This window comes from Pavona decussata, unplaced genomic scaffold (assembly GCF_977016875.1).
Source record: "Pavona decussata unplaced genomic scaffold, jaPavDecu1.1 SCAFFOLD_213, whole genome shotgun sequence".
NCBI classification, from domain to species: Eukaryota; Metazoa; Cnidaria; class Anthozoa; order Scleractinia; family Agariciidae; genus Pavona; species Pavona decussata.
Window position 1 is genome coordinate 324366 of NW_028145618.1, and position 17758 is coordinate 342123.

At 43.7% G+C, this 17758-nt stretch overlaps 7 non-coding genes and 8 pseudogenes across 7 annotated transcripts; all 15 read right to left on the reverse strand.

The window, feature by feature from the left end:
• Nucleotides 1-1760: 1760 nt before the first annotated feature.
• Nucleotides 1761-1879, reverse strand: LOC146460414 (5S ribosomal RNA; annotated as a pseudogene).
• Nucleotides 1880-2370: 491 nt separating this feature from the next.
• LOC146460415 (5S ribosomal RNA) lies at nucleotides 2371-2489 on the reverse strand. Its single transcript, XR_014857656.1, has one exon. It is a non-coding gene; the product is annotated as a 5S ribosomal RNA (ribosomal RNA).
• Nucleotides 2490-2981: 492 nt separating this feature from the next.
• LOC146460416 (5S ribosomal RNA) lies at nucleotides 2982-3100 on the reverse strand. Its single transcript, XR_014857647.1, has one exon. It is a non-coding gene; the product is annotated as a 5S ribosomal RNA (ribosomal RNA).
• A 493-nt stretch (nucleotides 3101-3593) lies between these two features.
• Nucleotides 3594-3712, reverse strand: LOC146460417 (5S ribosomal RNA; annotated as a pseudogene).
• Nucleotides 3713-4208: 496 nt separating this feature from the next.
• LOC146460418 (5S ribosomal RNA) lies at nucleotides 4209-4327 on the reverse strand. Its single transcript, XR_014857646.1, has one exon. It is a non-coding gene; the product is annotated as a 5S ribosomal RNA (ribosomal RNA).
• Nucleotides 4328-4824: 497 nt separating this feature from the next.
• LOC146460419 (5S ribosomal RNA) lies at nucleotides 4825-4943 on the reverse strand. Its single transcript, XR_014857651.1, has one exon. It is a non-coding gene; the product is annotated as a 5S ribosomal RNA (ribosomal RNA).
• Nucleotides 4944-5436: 493 nt separating this feature from the next.
• LOC146460420 (5S ribosomal RNA) lies at nucleotides 5437-5555 on the reverse strand. Its single transcript, XR_014857655.1, has one exon. It is a non-coding gene; the product is annotated as a 5S ribosomal RNA (ribosomal RNA).
• Nucleotides 5556-5968: 413 nt separating this feature from the next.
• On the reverse strand, nucleotides 5969-6087 carry LOC146460421 (5S ribosomal RNA; annotated as a pseudogene).
• Nucleotides 6088-6535: 448 nt separating this feature from the next.
• Nucleotides 6536-6654, reverse strand: LOC146460422 (5S ribosomal RNA; annotated as a pseudogene).
• A 414-nt stretch (nucleotides 6655-7068) lies between these two features.
• Nucleotides 7069-7187, reverse strand: LOC146460423 (5S ribosomal RNA; annotated as a pseudogene).
• A 448-nt stretch (nucleotides 7188-7635) lies between these two features.
• On the reverse strand, nucleotides 7636-7754 carry LOC146460424 (5S ribosomal RNA; annotated as a pseudogene).
• A 494-nt stretch (nucleotides 7755-8248) lies between these two features.
• LOC146460425 (5S ribosomal RNA) lies at nucleotides 8249-8367 on the reverse strand. The gene has a single exon (XR_014857645.1). It is a non-coding gene; the product is annotated as a 5S ribosomal RNA (ribosomal RNA).
• A 495-nt stretch (nucleotides 8368-8862) lies between these two features.
• Nucleotides 8863-8981, reverse strand: LOC146460426 (5S ribosomal RNA). Its single transcript, XR_014857653.1, has one exon. It is a non-coding gene; the product is annotated as a 5S ribosomal RNA (ribosomal RNA).
• A 413-nt stretch (nucleotides 8982-9394) lies between these two features.
• On the reverse strand, nucleotides 9395-9513 carry LOC146460427 (5S ribosomal RNA; annotated as a pseudogene).
• Nucleotides 9514-9962: 449 nt separating this feature from the next.
• Nucleotides 9963-10081, reverse strand: LOC146460428 (5S ribosomal RNA; annotated as a pseudogene).
• Between the last annotated feature and the right edge of the window lie 7677 nt (nucleotides 10082-17758).

The window sequence follows — 17758 nt, forward strand, 5'->3', positions numbered from 1 at the left end:
CCTTCTTAAAACCTCTTTAAATTTCATTCAAATTTAGGTAAATTGCCCCCTTAAAGGGGGACAAGAAGTTAGCTTTCTAAACATTTACATCGAATTTACAATGCCAGATACATCCATGTGAAGTGGATGCGAGTTAAAACGCGCCTTTTAACATGTTAATATAACAATAAAAAAAATGAAAAATAATTTGAGCAAAATGCTCCCCCGTCTCTGCTCCCCCCTACCCCCCTCATTGGGGTAGAGTTACTGGGCGCAGAGTCTCTGCAGAGTCCCACCCTCACCGGTCCACCCGCCGAGGGAGCTCCGAAAACCTGATGATGCTAAAAACATTATATAAGACGCGACAGCGTCTTTTGCTCCCATGTGGGACACATTTTCTTAGATGTGCACGAGGCGCAGCCTCGTTTTGGTGCGAAGCTTGTTTTCGTCCTATAATGTCGTGAAATTACTGTTTTCATTCACAACTCTGGCAGAAGTCTTAAACTCGTGGATTTCTCTACATCTTTTAGGTTGATGTCGATTACATTAACGATTTTTTTTAAAATGTTCGTCTTAAGGGGGCAATTCACCTAAACGCCATTTTTCTGCCACTTGACATGGCTTTAACGGCAATTTCTCATTCACGTTTCAAGCAATCCAAAAACCCTATCATTATCCCGTGAATCTGTGTTGTGGGGTATTTTGTAAATTTTTGGGTGATTTTTGGATATATTTGGGAGGGGTAGTTTGGTTTTAGAAGGATTGGTTAAATTAAGAGAAATAAGAAATGTTGAAGATTTAGTGAAGTTTAAAAATTAGAATTTGTATTTAATAATTAATAGACGGATACCAGTTAGTCCACTAACAACCCGGGGTGCTCTTGCGTGGGTATCAACTGTCTGTTGGTGTTCCAAAAATCATTTTCTTTCTTCTATCCCTTCTTAAAACCTCTTTAAATTTCATTCAAATTTAGGTAAATTGCCCCCTTAAAGGGGGACAAGAAGTTAGCTTTCTAAACATTTACATCGAATTTACAATGCCAGATACATCCATGTGAAGTGGATGCGAGTTAAAACGCGCCTTTTAACATGTTAATATAACAATAAAAAAAATGAAAAATAATTTGAGCAAAATGCTCCCCCGTCTCTGCTCCCCCCTACCCCCCTCATTGGGGTAGAGTTACTGGGCGCAGAGTCTCTGCAGAGTCCCACCCTCACCGGTCCACCCGCCGAGGGAGCTCCGAAAACCTGATGATGCTAAAAACATTATATAAGACGCGACAGCGTCTTTTGCTCCCATGTGGGACACATTTTCTTAGATGTGCACGAGGCGCAGCCTCGTTTTGGTGCGAAGCTTGTTTTCGTCCTATAATGTCGTGAAATTACTGTTTTCATTCACAACTCTGGCAGAAGTCTTAAACTCGTGGATTTCTCTACATCTTTTAGGTTGATGTCGATTACATTAACGATTTTTTTTAAAATGTTCGTCTTAAGGGGGCAATTCACCTAAACGCCATTTTTCTGCCACTTGACATGGCTTTAACGGCAATTTCTCATTCACGTTTCAAGCAATCCAAAAACCCTATCATTATCCCGTGAATCTGTGTTGTGGGGTATTTTGTAAATTTTTGGGTGATTTTTGGATATATTTGGGAGGGGTAGTTTGGTTTTAGAAGGATTGGTTAAATTAAGAGAAATAAGAAATGTTGAAGATTTAGTGAAGTTTAAAAATTAGAATTTGTATTTAATAATTAATAGTTGCTTCCAAAAACGTAAAAATAAAGCTCACAACACGTGGTATTCCCAGGCGGTCACCTATCCAAGTACTAACCACGCCCGACAGGGCTTAACTTCGGTGATCGGACGAGAACCTGTGCTTTCCCTGTGATATGGTCGTAGACAAGAGAAAGGGGTGCAAATTTAATGATTTATAGGGAAGGTGCAAAAAGGCATTTTTCCTTTCCGTTGGAGTTGGTCGAGAAACTGAAAAGTGAATGCGTTAGGTTATTTTCAGCGGCTAGCGCATGACAACTTTCCTGAGACACAGAATCACCTTCAAATCAGCAACTTATGTAAGTCGCCTCAGAGCACACTTTGCAAAAGTGTGCGTGCCTTTAAGCCTTAAAACAGGGTTTTTGTGGGCTAAATAGTTAGTTCGCGCACCTCTTCCGTTACCCCTCACTTGTTTTTACAAGGTTGGCAATTTGCAAAAGTGCGCCTGCCTTTAAAATTTTAAAAAAAACTTTTTCGTGAGCTTAATGGTTTGTTCGCGCGCCTCTTCTGTTAGCCCTGAACTATTTTTACAAGGTTGGAAAGTTGTAAAAGTGCACCTCCCTTAAGCTTTAAAAAGGGTTTTGGGGCGTTTTGGTTGCTTGCAAAAACGTAAAAACAAAGCCTACAACACGTGGTATTCCCAGGCGGTCACCCATCCAAGTACTAACCACGCCCGACAGGGCTTAACTTCGGTGATCGGACGAGAACCTGTGCTTTCCCTGTGGTATGGTCGTAGACAAGAGAAAGGGGTGCAAATTTAATGATTTATAGGGAAGGTGCAAAAAAGCATTTTTGCTTTCCTCTTGAGTTGGTCGAGAAACTGAAAAGGTGAATGCGTTAGGTTATTTTCAGCGGCTAGCGCATGACAACTTTCCTGAGACGCAGAATCACCTTCAAATCAGCAACTTATGTAAGTCGCGTCAGAGCACACTTTGCAAAAGTGTGCGTGCCTTTAAGCCTTAAAACAGGGTTTTTGTGGGCTAAATAGTTAGTTCGCGCACCTCTTCCGTTACCCCTCACTTGTTTTTACAAGGTTGGCAGTTTGCAAAAGTGCGCCTGCCTTTAAAATTTAAAAAAAACTTTTTGGTGAGCTTAATGGTTTGTTCGCGCGCCTCTTCTGTTAGCCCTGAACTGTTTTTACAAGGTTGGAAAGTTGTAAAAGTGCACCTGCCCTTAAGCTTTAAAAAGGGTTTTGGGGCGTTTTGGTTGCTTCCAAAAACGTAAAAACAAAGCCTACAACACGTGGTATTCCTAGGCGGTCACCCATCCAAGTACTAACCACGCCCGACAGGGCTTAACTTCGGTGATCGGACGAGAACCTGTGCTTTCCCTGTAGTATGGTCGTAGACAAGAGAAAGGGCTAAAAATTTAATGATTTATAGGGAAGGTGCAAAAAAGCATTTTTGCTTTCCTCTGGAGTTGGTCGAGAAACTGAAAAGGTGAATGCGTTAGGTTATTTTCAGCGGCTAGCGCATGACAACTTTCCTGAGACGCAGAATCACCTTCAAATCAGCAACTTATGTTACTCGCCTCAGAGCACACTTTGCAAAAGTGTGTGTGCCTTTAAGCTTTAAAACAGGGTTTTTGTGGGCTAAATAGTTCGTTCGCGCACCTCATCCGTTACCCCTCACTTGTTTTTACAAGGTTGGCAATTTGCAAAAGTGCGCCTGCCTTTAAAATTTTAAAAAAAACTTTTTGGTGAGCTTAATGGTTTGTTCCCGCGCCTCTTCTGTTAGCCCTAAACTATTTTTACAAGGTTGGAAACTTGTAAACGTGCACCTGCTCTTAAGCTTTAAAAATGGTTTTGGGGCGTTTTGGTTGCCTCCAAAAACGTAAAAACAAAGCCTACAACACGTGGTATTACCAGGCGGTCACCCATCCAAGTACTAACCACACCGGACAGGGCTTAACTTCGGTGATCGGACGAGAACCTGTGCTTTCCCTGTGGTATGGTCGTAGACAAGAGAAAGGGGTGCAAATTTAATGATTTATAGGGAAGGTGCAAAAAGGCATTTTTGCTTTCCGTTGGAGTTGGTCGAGAAACTGAAAAGGTGAATGCGTTAGGTTATTTTCAGCGGCTAGCGCATGACAACTTTCCTGAGACGCAGAATCACCTTCAAATCAGCAACTTATGTAAGTCGCCCAAGAGCACACTTTGCAAAAGTGTGCGTGCTTTTAAGCCTTAAAACAGGGTTTTTGTGGGCTAAATAGTTAGTTCGCGCACCTCTTCCGTTACCCCTCACTTGTTTTTACAAGGTTGGCAATTTGCAAAAGTGCGCCTGCCTTTGAAATTTAAAAAAAAAAAACTTTTTGGTGAGCTTAATGGTTTGTTCGTGCGCCTCTTCTGTTAGCCCTGAACTGTTTTTACAAGGTTGGAAAGTTGTAAAAGTGCACCTGCCCTTAAGCTTTAAAAAGGGTTTTGGGGCGTTTTGGTTGCTTCCAAAAACGTAAAAACAAAGCTTACAATACGTGGTATTCCCAGGCGGTCACCCATCCAAGTACTAACCACGCCCGATAGGGCTTAACTTCGGTGATCGGACGAGAACCTGTGCTTTCCCTGTGGTATGGTCGTAAACAAGAGAAAGGGATGCAAATTTAATGTTTTATAGGGAAGGTGCAAAAAGGCATTTTTGCTTTCCTCTGGAGTTGGTCGAGAAACTGAAAAGGTGAATGCGTTAGGTTATTTTCAGCGGCTACCGCATGACAACTTTCCTGAGACGCAGAATCACCTTCAAATCAGCAATTTATGTAAGTCGCCTCAGAGCACACTTTGCAAAAGTGTGCGTGCCTTTAAGCCTTAAAACAGGGTTTTTGTGGGCTAAATAGTTAGTTCGCGCACCTCTTTCGTTACCCCTCACTTGTTTTTACAAGGTTGGCAATTTGCAAAAGTGCGCCTGCCTTTAAAATTTAAAAAAAAAAAAACTTTTTGGTGAGCTTAATGGTTTGTTCGTGTGCCTCTTCTGTTAGCCCTGAACTGTTTTTACAAGGTTGGAAACTTGTAAAAGTGCACCTGCCCTTAAGCTTTAAAAAGGGATTTGGGGCGTTTTGGTTGGTTCCAAAAACGTAAAAACAAAGCTTACAATACGTGGTAATCCCAGGCGGTCACCCATCCAAGTACTAACCACGCCCGACAGGGCTTAACTTCGGTGATCGGACGAGAACCTGTGCTTTCCCTGTGGTATGGTCGTAAACAAGAGAAAGGGGTGCAAATTTAATGTTTTATAGGGAAGGTGCAAAAAGACATTTTTGCTTTCCTCTGGAGTTGGTCGAGAAACTGAAAAGGTGAATGCGTTAGGTTATTTTGAGCGGCTAGCGCATGACAACTTTTCTGAAACTCAGAATCACCTTCAAATCAGCAACTTATGTAAGTCGCCTCAGAGCACACTTTGCAAAAGTGCGCCTGCCTTTAAGCCTTAAAACAGGGTTTTTGTGGGCTAAATAGTTAGTTCGCGCACCTCTTCCGTTACCCCTCACTTGTTCTTACAAGGTTGGCAATTTGCAAAAGTGCGGCTGCCTTTAAAATTTTAAAAAAAACTTTTTGGTGAGCTTAATGGTTTGTTCGCGCGCCTCTTCTGTTAGCCCTGAACTGTTTTTACAAGGTTGGCAACTTGTAAAAGTGCACCTGCCCTTAAGCTTTAAAAAGGGATTTGGGGCGTTTTGGTTGCTCGCAAAAACGTAAAAACAAAGCCTACAACACGTGGTATTCCCAGGCGGTCACCCATCCAAGTACTAACCACCCCCGACAAGGCTTCACTTCGGTGATCGGACGAGAACCTGTGCTTTCCCTGTGGTATGGTCGTAGACAAGAGAAAGGGGTGCAAATTTAATGATTTATAGGGAAGGTGCAAAAAGGCATTTTTGCTTTCCTCTGGAGTTGGTCGTGAAAGTGAGAAGGTGAATGCGTTAGGTTATTTTCAGCGGCTAGCGCATGACAACTTTCCTTAAACGCAGAATCAGCTTCAAATCTGCAACTTATGTAAGTCGCCTCAGAGAACACTTTGCAAAAGTGCACCTGCCTTTGAGCTTTAAAACAGGCTTTTTGTGGGCTAAATAGTTTGTTCGCTCACCTCTTCCGTTACCCTCGACTTGTTTATACAAGGTTGGCAATTTGCAAAAGTGGGCCTGCGTTTAAACTTTAGAAAAAGCTTTTTGGTGGGCTTACTGGTTTCTTCGCACGCCTTTAAATGTTTTGGTTGCTCCAGAAAAGGTAAAAACAAAGCCTACAACACGTGGTATTCCCAGGCGGTCACCCATCCAACTACTAACCAGGCTCGACAGGGTTTAACTTCGGTGATCGGACGAGAACCTGTGCTTTTCTTGTGGTATGGTCGTAGACAAGAAGGGGTGCAAATTTAATGATTTATAGGGAAGGTGCGAAAAGGCATTTTTGCTTTCCTCTGGAGTTGGTCGTGAAAGTGAGAAGGTGAATGCGTTAGGTTATTTTCAGCGGCTAGCGCATGACAACTTTCTTGAAACGCAGAATCACCTTCAAATCAGCAACTTATGGAAGTCGCTCAGATCACACTTTTAAAAAGTGCCCCTTCCTTTGAGCTTTAAAACAGGGTTTTTGTGGGCTAACTAGTTTGTTAACGCACCTCTTCCGCTTCCCCTGACTTGATAGTAAAAGGTAAGCAATTTGCAAAAGTGCGCCTGCCTTTAAAATAAAAAAAAGCTTTTTGATGGGCTTAAGGGTTTGTTCGCGCGCCTCTTCTTTTAGCCCTGAACTGTTTGTACAAGGTTGGGAACAGAAAATTTTTTGGTTGCTCGCAAAAGCGTAAAAACAAAGCCTAGACCACGTGGTATTTCCAGGCAGTCACCCATCCAAGTACTAACCACGCCCGACAGGGCTTAACTTCGGTGATCGGACGAGAACCTGTGCTTTCCCTGTGGTATGGTCGTAGACAAGAGAAAGGGATGCAAATTTAATGATTTATAGGGAAGGTGCAAAAAAGGCATTTTTGCTTTCCTCTGGAGTTGGTCGTGAAAGTGAGAAGGTGAATGCGTTAGGTTATTTTCAGCGGCTAGCGCATGACAACTTTCCTTAAACGCAGAATCAGCTTCAAATCTGCAACTTATGTAAGTCGCCTCGGAGAACACTTTGCAAAAGTGCACCTGCCTTTGAGCTTTAAAACAGGCTTTTTGTGGGCTAAATAGTTTGTTCGCTCACCTCTTCCGTTACCCTCGACTTGTTTATACAAGGTTGGCAATTTGCAAAAGTGGGCCTGCGTTTAAACTTTAGAAAAAGCTTTTTGGTGGGCTTACTGGTTTCTTCGCGCGCCTTTAAATGTTTTGGTTGCTCCAAAAAAGGTAAAAACAAAGCCTACAACACGTGGTATTCCCAGGCGGTCACCCATCCAACTACTAACCAGGCTCGACAGGGTTTAACTTCGGTGATCGGACGAGAACCTGTGCTTTTCTTGTGGTATGGTCGTAGACAAGAAGGGGTGCAAATTTAATGATTTATAGGGAAGGTGCGAAAAGGCATTTTTGCTTTCCTCTGGAGTTGGTCGTGAAAGTGAGAAGGTGAATGCGTTAGGTTATTTTCAGCGGCTAGCGCATGACAACTTTCTTGAAACGCAGAATCACCTTCAAATCAGCAACTTATGGAAGTCGCTCAGATCACACTTTTAAAAAGTGCCCCTTCCTTTGAGCTTTAAAACAGGGTTTTTGTGGGCTAACTAGTTTGTTAACGCACCTCTTCCGCTTTCCCTGACTTGATAGTAAAAGGTAAGCAATTTGCAAAAGTGCGCCTGCCTTTAAAATAAAAAAAAGCTTTTTGATGGGCTTAAGGGTTTGTTCGCGCGCCTCTTCTTTTAGCCCTGAACTGTTTGTACAAGGTTGGGAACAGAAAATTTTTTGGTTGCTCGCAAAAACGTAAAAACAAAGCCTAGACCACGTAGTATTTCCAGGCAGTCACCCATCCAAGTACTAACCACGCCCGACAGGGCTTAACTTCGGTGATCGGACGAGAACCTGTGCTTTCCCTGTGGTATGGTCGTAGACAAGAGAAAGGGATGCAAATTTAGTGATTTATAGGGAAGGTGCAAAAAAGGCATTTTTGCTTTCCTCTGGAGTTGGTCGAGAAACTGAAAAGGTGAATGCGTTAGGTTATTTTCAGCGGCTAGCGCATGACAACTTTCCTGAGACACAGAATCACCTTCAAATCAGCAACTTATGTAAGTCGCCTCAGAGCACACTTTGCAAAAGTGTGCGTGCCTTTAAGCCTTAAAACAGGGTTTTTGTGGGCTAAATAGTTAGTTCGCGCACCTCTTCCGTTACCCCTCACTTGTTTTTACAAGGTTGGCAATTTGCAAACGTACGCCTGCCTTTAAAATTTTAAAAAAAACTTTTTGGTGAGCTGAATGGTTTGTTCGCGCGCCTCTTCTGTTAGCCCTGAACTATTTTTACAAGGTTGGAAAGTTGTAAAAGTGCACCTGCCCTTAAGCTTTAAAAAGGGTTTTGGGGCGTTTTGGTTGCTTCCAAAAACGTAAAAACAAAGCCTACAACACGTGGTATTCCCAGGCGGTCACCCATCCAAGTACTAACCACGCCCGACAGGGCTTAACTTCGGTGATCGGACGAGAACCTGTGCTTTCCCTGTGGTATGGTCGTAGGCAAGAGAAAGGGGTGCAAATTTAATGATTTATAGGGAAGGTGCAAAAAAGCATTTTTGCTTTCCTCTTGAGTTGGTCGAGAAACTGAAAAGGTGAATGCGTTAGGTTATTTTCAGCGGCTAGCGCATGACAACTTTCCTGAGACGCAGAATCACCTTCAAATCAGCAACTTATGTAAGTCGCCTCAGAGCACACTTTGCAAAAGTGTGCGTGCCTTTAAGCCTTAAAACAGGGTTTTTGTGGGCTAAATAGTTAGTTCGCGCACCTCTTCCGTTACCCCTCACTTGTTTTTACAAGGTTGGCAATTTGCAAAAGTGCGGCTGCCTTTAAAATTTAAAAAAAAAAACTTTTTGGTGAGCTTAATGGTTTGTTCGCGCGCCTCTTCTGTTAGCCCTGAACTGTTTTTACAAGGTTGGCAACTTGTAAAAGTGCACCTGCCCTTAAGCTTTAAAAAGGGATTTGGGGCGTTTTGGTTGCTCGCAAAAACGTAAAAACAAAGCCTACAACACGTGGTATTCCCAGGCGGTCACCCATCCAAGTACTAACCACCCCCGACAGGGCTTCACTTCGGTGATCGGACGAGAACCTGTGCTTTCCCTGTGGTATGGTCGTAGACAAGAGAAAGGGGTGCAAATTTAATGATTTATAGGGAAGGTGCAAAAAGGCATTTTTGCTTTCCTCTGGAGTTGGTCGTGAAAGTGAGAAGGTGAATGTGTTAGGTTATTTTCAGCGGCTAGCGCATGACAACTTTCCTTAAACGCAGAATCAGCTTCAAATCTGCAACTTATGTAAGTCGCCTCAGAGAACACTTTGCAAAAGTGCGCCTGCCTTTGAGCTTTAAAACAGGCTTTTTGTGGGCTAAATAGTTTGTTCGCTCACCTCTTCCGTTACCCTCGACTTGTTTATAAAAGGTTGGCAATTTGCAAAAGTGGGCCTGCCTTTAAACTTTAGAAAAAGCTTTTTGGTGGGCTTACTGGTTTCTTCGCGCGCCTTTAAATGTTTTGGTTGCTCCAAAAAAGGTAAAAACAAAGCCTACAACACGTGGTATTCCCAGGCGGTCACCCATTCAAGTACTAACCAGGCTCGACAGGGTTTAACTTCGGTGATCGGACGAGAACCTGTGCTTTTCCTGTGGTATGGTCGTAGACAAGAAGGGGTGCAAATTTAATGATTTATAGGGAAGGTGCGAAAAGGCATTTTTGCTTTCCTCTGGAGTTGGTCGTGAAAGTGAGAAGGTGAATGCGTTAGGTTATTTTCAGCGGCTAGCGCATGACAACTTTCTTGAAACGCAGAATCACCTTCAAATCAGCAACTTATGGAAGTCGCTCAGAGCACACTTTGAAAAAGTGCGCCTGCCTTTGAGGTTTAAAACAGGGTTTTTGTGGGCTAACTAGTTTGTTAACGCACCTCTTCCGTTTCCCCTGACTTGATTGTAAAAGGTAAGCAATTTGCAAAAGTGCGCCTGCCTTTAAAATAAAAAAAAAGCTTTTTGATGGGCTTAAGGGTTTGTTCGCGCGCCTCTTCTTTTAGCCCTGAACTGTTTATACAAGGTTAAGAACAGAAAATTTTTTGGTTGCTCGCAAAAACGTAAAAACAAAGCCTTGACCACGTGGTATTCCCAGGCAGTCACCCATCCAAGTACTAACCACGCCCGACAGGGCTTAACTTCGGTGATCGGACGAGAACCTGTGCTTTCCCTGTGGTATGGTCGTAGACAAGAGGGGGTGCAAAATTTAAAGATTTATAGGGAAGGTTCAAAAAGGCATTTTTGCTTTCCTCCGGAGTTGGTCGTGAAAGTGAGAAGGTGAATGCGTTAGGTTGGAGGTCTGGGGAGAGCATCATGGAGTGAGGACGCATTTTCGGAAGCTCCATTGGCCACTTTTCTTACTACGGTGTTTACGGAAGTTTCCTCTGTTTTTGTTAGTCCTAAGAGAAAATACAGCAGAAACTCATCCTGTAGCTCAACTGAAGCGTCACCTGAAGAAAAACAAGCTAAAGAGGCCACATCTCCGGACGTGACATTTTCAAGTGACGCCGAGAAAACAATGGCTGCCAAAACTCCAGTGGAAGGCGTCGAGGGAAAACTAGACCTTATAATCGCAAGAGTGGATAGCATGGATTTAAAGATGGAAGATATAAGCTTAACTGTTAAAAAGCTGCAAAGCAAGATTACTTCAGTGGAAGTAGATGTCATATCAGTCAAAGATAAAGAGGAAAAGCTCGAAGGAAAATTTACACATATGGAAACCAACTCCCAATTTGTCGACAGCTTACTCGACCGACTTCAATCAACTCTCGACGAGCGTAAGAAGGAACTAGGTGAATGCCGAAGAAAATCCTTTATTACGAGGCTTATAGGCGACGCGAAAACCTAAAATTCGAAGGAATTCCAGAAGTCTCCCAAAACGCTGAAGAAGGGAAAACTACAAACGAAGATACCAAAGGCGTTTTTGTGAACTTTCTTGAAAATACGCTTGGAGTTGAGAACGCCAAACATATTGAGTTCCAGAGGGTCCACAGGCTAGGCAAGCCAAAAGATGATACTGGTAACGACGGCTGCACGATTATTGCTCGGTTTCTACGATTTTCAGACAAGGAGCGAGTCTTCAAACAAGGGCGAAAGCTAAAGGGCACAAACTTCAAAATGTTTGAGGACATTCCAAAGGAACTACATCAACTGAGGAAAGCGCAGATGGAGAAATTAAAACAGGCAAGAAAAGAAGGTAGACGGGCCAACTTTAGCAAGTCTGAACCAGACAAACTCTACATCGATGGTAAATATATTAAATTCTGACTTTAAAAGAATCCTTTGAGTCTGAGCTTTAATTATTAGTTTGCCGAACGGCGATTACAATATTTTCTGGCGAAGTTATGAGTTTCTTTTCTTCTCAATATTATGTAGGATTTTTAATTATTCGCTCTTTTGTATCAAAACAACATCAGATAAGATCATCATCCTTTTGTTAGATTTTTGCTCCATGGACACCTTATTATTTTGATTATATGTTTTCTTTTTGGCGGAGGAGCTTTCTTTTGTGTAGGAACTAGGTTGTTAGTAGATGGATATTAATCTGGAACACGAGGTAGGTGTATTATCGTGTTTTTCCCTCTTGTTCCATTTTTGTGTAGTGTACGTAAAAGGCAATAGAATCTATTTATTTAATATATATGTGCTGATGAAATTTTTCGCGTTATTTTCCTCTAATTTGAGGAACGGTCTATTCTTATTTAAATATTGCAAAAACCAAGCGGAGCGCTCTTTAATCATATCTCTTGTTTTCTTCTGCAATCACAGTTTTACTGGTATTTTACTACTACCGAAATGTGCGCTAGCACGTGCAAATTAGTTTCCTTAAATGCAAGGGGCATTGGAAATTTTAAGAAAAGGAGAACGATATTTACTTGGTGTCGAAAGCAAAAAGCAGATTTCATTTTCTTACAAGAAACCCACTCAAAAATGGACTCAGAGACGTGTTGGAGAAATGAATGGGGGAGTGACATTATTATGGCCCACGGTGTTACAATATTGTTATTGCGTGACACTGTCACAGCCTCGTGGCATGCCTACGTCACAGTCTCGTTTTCAATAAAGTTTACTTGTTGAACCGCCATCTTGAATGTGAGCTAATCTTCCTCTCTCATCGTCTGTTCGTCCGCTAAGGAAGACCACGCGTTCAACTTGTCACATGGTGGCAGCGGTGGGATAAAGAACAACTTCGTCAGTGACTACTGCTGTCGTCAATTCTCCTCCGAACCTTTAAAAAACTCGCTGTTTGCTCCACGCATCTCTGCTGTCGCACGTGGACCTTCGCTGACCTTCGCAACTCGTAAGTCGCTGTTTTAAAAAATCGTCTAAACATGCCCAACAATGAAGCTCCCGGTGCTGAGGCGCCCATTGCTGAGGCCCCCGGTGCTGAGCCCAACGAAGCACCACGTTTTCGCCGTCCTCAAGTTTCTGCTCCAAAGCCTCTCGAAGTTGACGGCGATCGTGCTGATAATTGGAAAATATGGAAACAACGATGGGACAACTACTGCATAATCACTGGCCTCCTCGACCAACCTGAAGATTACAAGTGTGCGATGCTTCTCCATGGTATTGGAATTGAAGCCATGCGGATTTTCAATGGTCTGAAGTTTGGCGATGGTGAAGACCGAAACAAAATGGCCGATATTATTAAGAAGTTTGACCAACACTTTCTCGGACAAACCCAAGAGTTCTTTGAGCGTTTCCAATTTAACCGACGAAATCAGGAATCCGGTGAGTCGATCGACGAGTATATGTCCGTACTCAGAAACATGGCTAAAACTTGTGGGTTTTGTGACTGTATGCGTGAACTGTTGATAATGGATCGTTTGCTACTTGGAATCTTGGATGACAAAACGCGGGAAGAACTACTCTCCACGCACGATTTAACCCTCATGAAAGCTATCGAGATCTGCCGCGCTCGGGAAGCCGCAACCCTTCACATGAAAGCTTTGAAAAGTGAAGAAATCAACAAAGTCAAGGAAACTCCAAAGCAAAAGAAGCATGTGAAGCACAGGGACCCCACTAAAAGCAAACCTCGCCAAACAGAAGACCCACGCGCAGTCACGAAGAAGTGCCATTTCTGCACTCAAGTTCATGTTATGAGAAAGGAATCTTGCCCTGCCTGGGGAAAGTTGTGCACATCCTGTGGTGGGAAGAACCATTTCTCTGCTTCAAGGAAATGTAAACGTCGAAGCGTTCATGGTGTGATGGATGACTACGCCTCTGACTCATCGAACAGTAGCACTGGAACTATCAGCGCTATAACAGCTGAGCTGAGTCACGAGGTTAATTCCGTACAACCCCAGCACCAACTGATCTACTGCGAAATGGAGATTAACCAACAACCTGTGAAGCTTCAGGTTGACTGCGGTGCAACTGTTTGCATTCTGCCCAAACGTTACCTTGGAAACCTCCAAATTCGCCCTGAGATTGTCAACCTTCAGATGTGGAACAAGTCGTCTGTTAAAACCCTCGGTAAATGCAAAGTGTACGTCAGAAACCCGGCTACAAAGCAAAAGTTCAAGGTTGACTTTGTCGTGGTTGACAAGGATCTCACCCCACTGCTCAGTGGCAATGCAGCGCAGGCGATGGGTCTCATCACAGTAAACTATGACAACTTCAAGGTGGTTAACACTGTCTCCTCAGCTGATCACTACTATGTTCAGCAGTTTCCTGATGCCTTCCAGGACACACCAGGCACTCTTCCTGGCAAGAAGGTACACTTGACCACTGAGGATGGAGCCATCCCGGTCGTGCGTTGTGCTCGTACCCTCCCGGAAGCTAGGAAGGACGTTGTTAAAGCTGAACTTCAGCGACTCGTAAACGAGGCAATAATCGTACCAGTAGACGAGCCCACTGACTGGGTCAGTCAAATGTCCGTAGCTGAGAAGAAGTCTGGCATTCGCATCTGCATAGACCCCAGGCCACTCAATGAGGTGCTAAAGCGTGAGCACTACAAGCTCCCAGTCCTAGAAGATGTCCTACCAGAGCTCACCTCAGCCTGCAAGTTTTCAGTATGTGACCTCAAGTCAGGCTACCTCCACTGCGAACTGGACTACGAGTCAAGCCTGCTGACCTCCTTTGCAACTCCATTTGGGCGTTACCGCTGGCTCCGTCTCCCATTTGGCTTGAAAGTAAGCAGTGAAATCTTCCAGAAGAGGCTCCATCAAGCCCTGGAAGGTCTAGAAGGCGTCCCCTGCATAGCCGACGATGTAATCATCTGGGGTCGCACAGATGATGAACACGATGACAGAGTTCGCCTCTTCCTCCAACGCTGTTGCGAAATTGGAATCTCCCTGAACAAAGAGAAGTGTCGCTTCGGTTTGCACGAAATTCCGTTCATGGGCCATGTCGTCAGCAACACCGGCCTTAAACCTGACCCATCTAAGATAGAAGCTGTCGTGAAGATGGACGCTCCAACCGACAAGGCAGGTGTCGAAAGGCTTAGAGGAACTGTGAACTATTTATCAAAGTTCGTTCCCAAACTCTCTGAAATAATGCGACCTATCAACGACCTCACTCGTCCCGACACTGAATGGACTTGGGACTCTGTTCATGACAAAGCCTTTGAGGAACTCAAGCACCAACTAACGCAAGCACCGGTGCTGGCCTACTTCGACCCAACCAAAGAATTATTTATACAGTGCGATGCTAGCGGGCAAGGTCTAGGAGCAACACCGGCCTTAAACCTGACCCATCTAAGATAGAAGCTGTCGTGAAGATGGACGCTCCAACCGACAAGGCAGGTGTCGAAAGGCTTAGAGGAACTGTGAACTATTTATCAAAGTTCGTTCCCAAACTCTCTGAAATAATGCGACCTATCAACGACCTCACTCGTCCCGACACTGAATGGACTTGGGACTCTGTTCATGACAAAGCCTTTGAGGAACTCAAGCACCAACTAACGCAAGCACCGGTGCTGGCCTACTTCGACCCAACCAAAGAATTATTTATACAGTGCGATGCTAGCGGGCAAGGTCTAGGAGCGCCACTCCTTCAAGAAGGACAGCCACTAGCATATGCCAGCAGAGCCCTAAGCGACACCGAGACCAGATATGCTACCATCGAGAAGGAAATGCTGGCCATTGTGTTCGCCCTGGAAAAGTGGCACCAATACGAAGGGCACGCGAACATGTATTCTGGCCCGGCATGAACAAAGAGCTGAAGGAGTGGATCCAAACCTGTGGAACATGCAGAGAATTTGAGCAGACCCACTGTAAGGAGACACTTATGAGCCATGACATTCCCGAGAGAGCATGGGAGAAGATCGCTGCTGATCTGTTCACCTACAAGAACAGAGACTATCTCATCACAGTCTGCTACAAGTCCAACTTCTGGGAGTTAGACCGCCTGTACGACACCAAGTCTTCGACTGTCATTAAGAAGCTAAAAGCTCACCTCGCCAGATATGGCATTCCTAAACAGTTGGTTAGCGATAACGGCCCCCAGTTTGATTCCAATGAATTCAAGAAGTTCACCAAGAGCTGGGGCATCGAGCACACGACAACCTCACCCCATCACAGCAAAGCCAATGGCAGAGTGGAGTCGGCGGTGAAAGTTGCCAAGCGAATGCTACGCAAGACTACCAAGTCAGGAGAAGACCAGTACTTGGCCCTGCTTAACATCAGGAACGTACCCACACAAGGCGTAGACAGCAGCCCAGCCCAAAGACTTCTGGGGAGAAGAACCAGAACCCTATTACCAACCACACAGTCCTTGCTCGAGCCGAAGAATCCAGTAAGTTCTCATGAATCTGAGCAACTACGCCTAAACCAAATGAGGCAGGCGAAATACTACAACCGCTCTGCTCATGACCTGCCTGTACTGAAGGCAGGTGACACTGTTCGCATGAAACCATTTGTGCTTGGTCAGAAATCATCGGACAAAGCTGAAGTGACCAAAAGGCTTGACGAGAGATCTTATGAAATTCAGTCAGCTGGAACCACCTACAGACGCAACAGACAGCACCTGGTCAAGACTGCTGAACCCTCTGTCCAGCCGGACATCTCTGAACAACCCAGACCTGACACAAACGTTGGAAGTGACCAGTCAGCCCACCAGCAATCTCAAGCCCCTGCTGTGCAGGCCAGTCCAGAGAAGGAGCATGTGCAGACCAGTCCAAGGACACACTCTACAGGAGAGAAAGGCGCTACAACCTCCCCTAGGCGCACCCGTTCCGGACGCATCGTAAGAGAACCAGCGAAGCTAAGCGACTATGTCAGGATTTGAACTGTTCTCTTTGCAAGACACATCGAGACTTTGACAGCGCATTTCATGTTGCTGCCAATTGACTGTGAACACTATAGTACAAAGTTGTTGTTGTTTTTTCTTTTTTTTCCTACCACTTATTACTCACCATTTTAGGTTATTAGGAAAATTTTGTTAAAAAAAAAAAAATGGGGAGGATGTTACAATATTGTTATTGCGTGACACTGTCACAGCCTCGTGGCATGCCTACGTCACAGTCTCGTTTTCAATAAAGTTTACTTGTTGAACCGCCATCTTGAATGTGAGCTAATCTTCCTCTCTCATCGTCTGTTCGTCCGCTAAGGAAGACCACGCGTTCAACTTCAACTCCAATTCACGCGGGGTGGCAATTCTTGTTAAAAAGGATGTTGATTGCACAATTCACACAAAAGTGTTGGACCCCTCAGGACAATATGTTATAATCAAAGCAGAATTTAATGACAAAATGTATGTTTTAATCAACAACTACGCTCCGAATAAAGATTCGAATATCGTGAGCTTTTTCAACAATCTACTAGTGATTTTGCGAAATAATAATTTTGATGAAGAAGAAAACATTATTATGGGAGGGGATTTCAACTGCCCTCTTAATCCACTTATGGATAAGAAAGGAGGCCTATTGAGTCCAAGAAAATCTGTTGTATCAATCATTAGCAACATTCAAGAAGAGTTTGATCTCGTCGATATATGGAGAGTTAAGAATCCTCAGAAAAAGAGCTTTACATGGAGTCAAAATTTGCCTACGATCTTTTGTCGTTTAGACTATTGGCTGATCTCAAATTCTTTACATGATCTAGTTAAAGCAGCAGATATAATCCCGGCAATTAGAACAGACCACGCAGCAATTACTCTTGAACTTGTAAACGAATCTGATGACATCAAAGGTCCAGGTATCTGGAAAATGAACTGCTCCCTTTTAGATGATGAAGACTACGTTAATGGCATCACGGAGAGGATACCTATCTGGTTAGCTGAAGGTCGTAAGGACCTTTCGAACTGTCGAAGTATTTGGGACTGGATAAAATACAACATAAGAGCGCACACTATCCAGTATTCCAAAAGAAAAGCTCGAGAAAGAAGTGAAAGAGAAAAGGAACTCCAAGAACAACTCGCTAATGCAAAGTGTGCTCTCGAAACAGAACCTAGTAGTTTGAATGCAAATCTTCTTAACTGTGCTAAAGATATGCTCGAATTGTTTTATGAAGAAAAGGTTAAAGGAATAATTATTCGAGCGCGAGCCCGCTGGCACGAGCATGGCGAGAAAAGCACCAAATACTTTCTAAACCTAGAAAAAAGAAATCATGTCAAAAAACATATGAGAAAATTAAATATCAACGGCTCGTCTACCACGGATCCTTCAAAGATCTTGTCCGAACAACAACGTTTTTATCAAGAATTGTACTCGAGTAGGAACATGAATAATGAAAATTTGCACGAAATTAAATCCTTTTCAAAAGATTTAAACATTTCTAAACTGTCAGAAGAACAAAAAATCTCTTGTGAAGGTGAAATTACTCCAGAAGAATGCGCACTTATCTTGGACAGTTTCCAAAACAATAAAACTCCAGGGAACGATGGAATTCCCATCGAATTCTATAAAAAATTTTGGCCTTTACTTT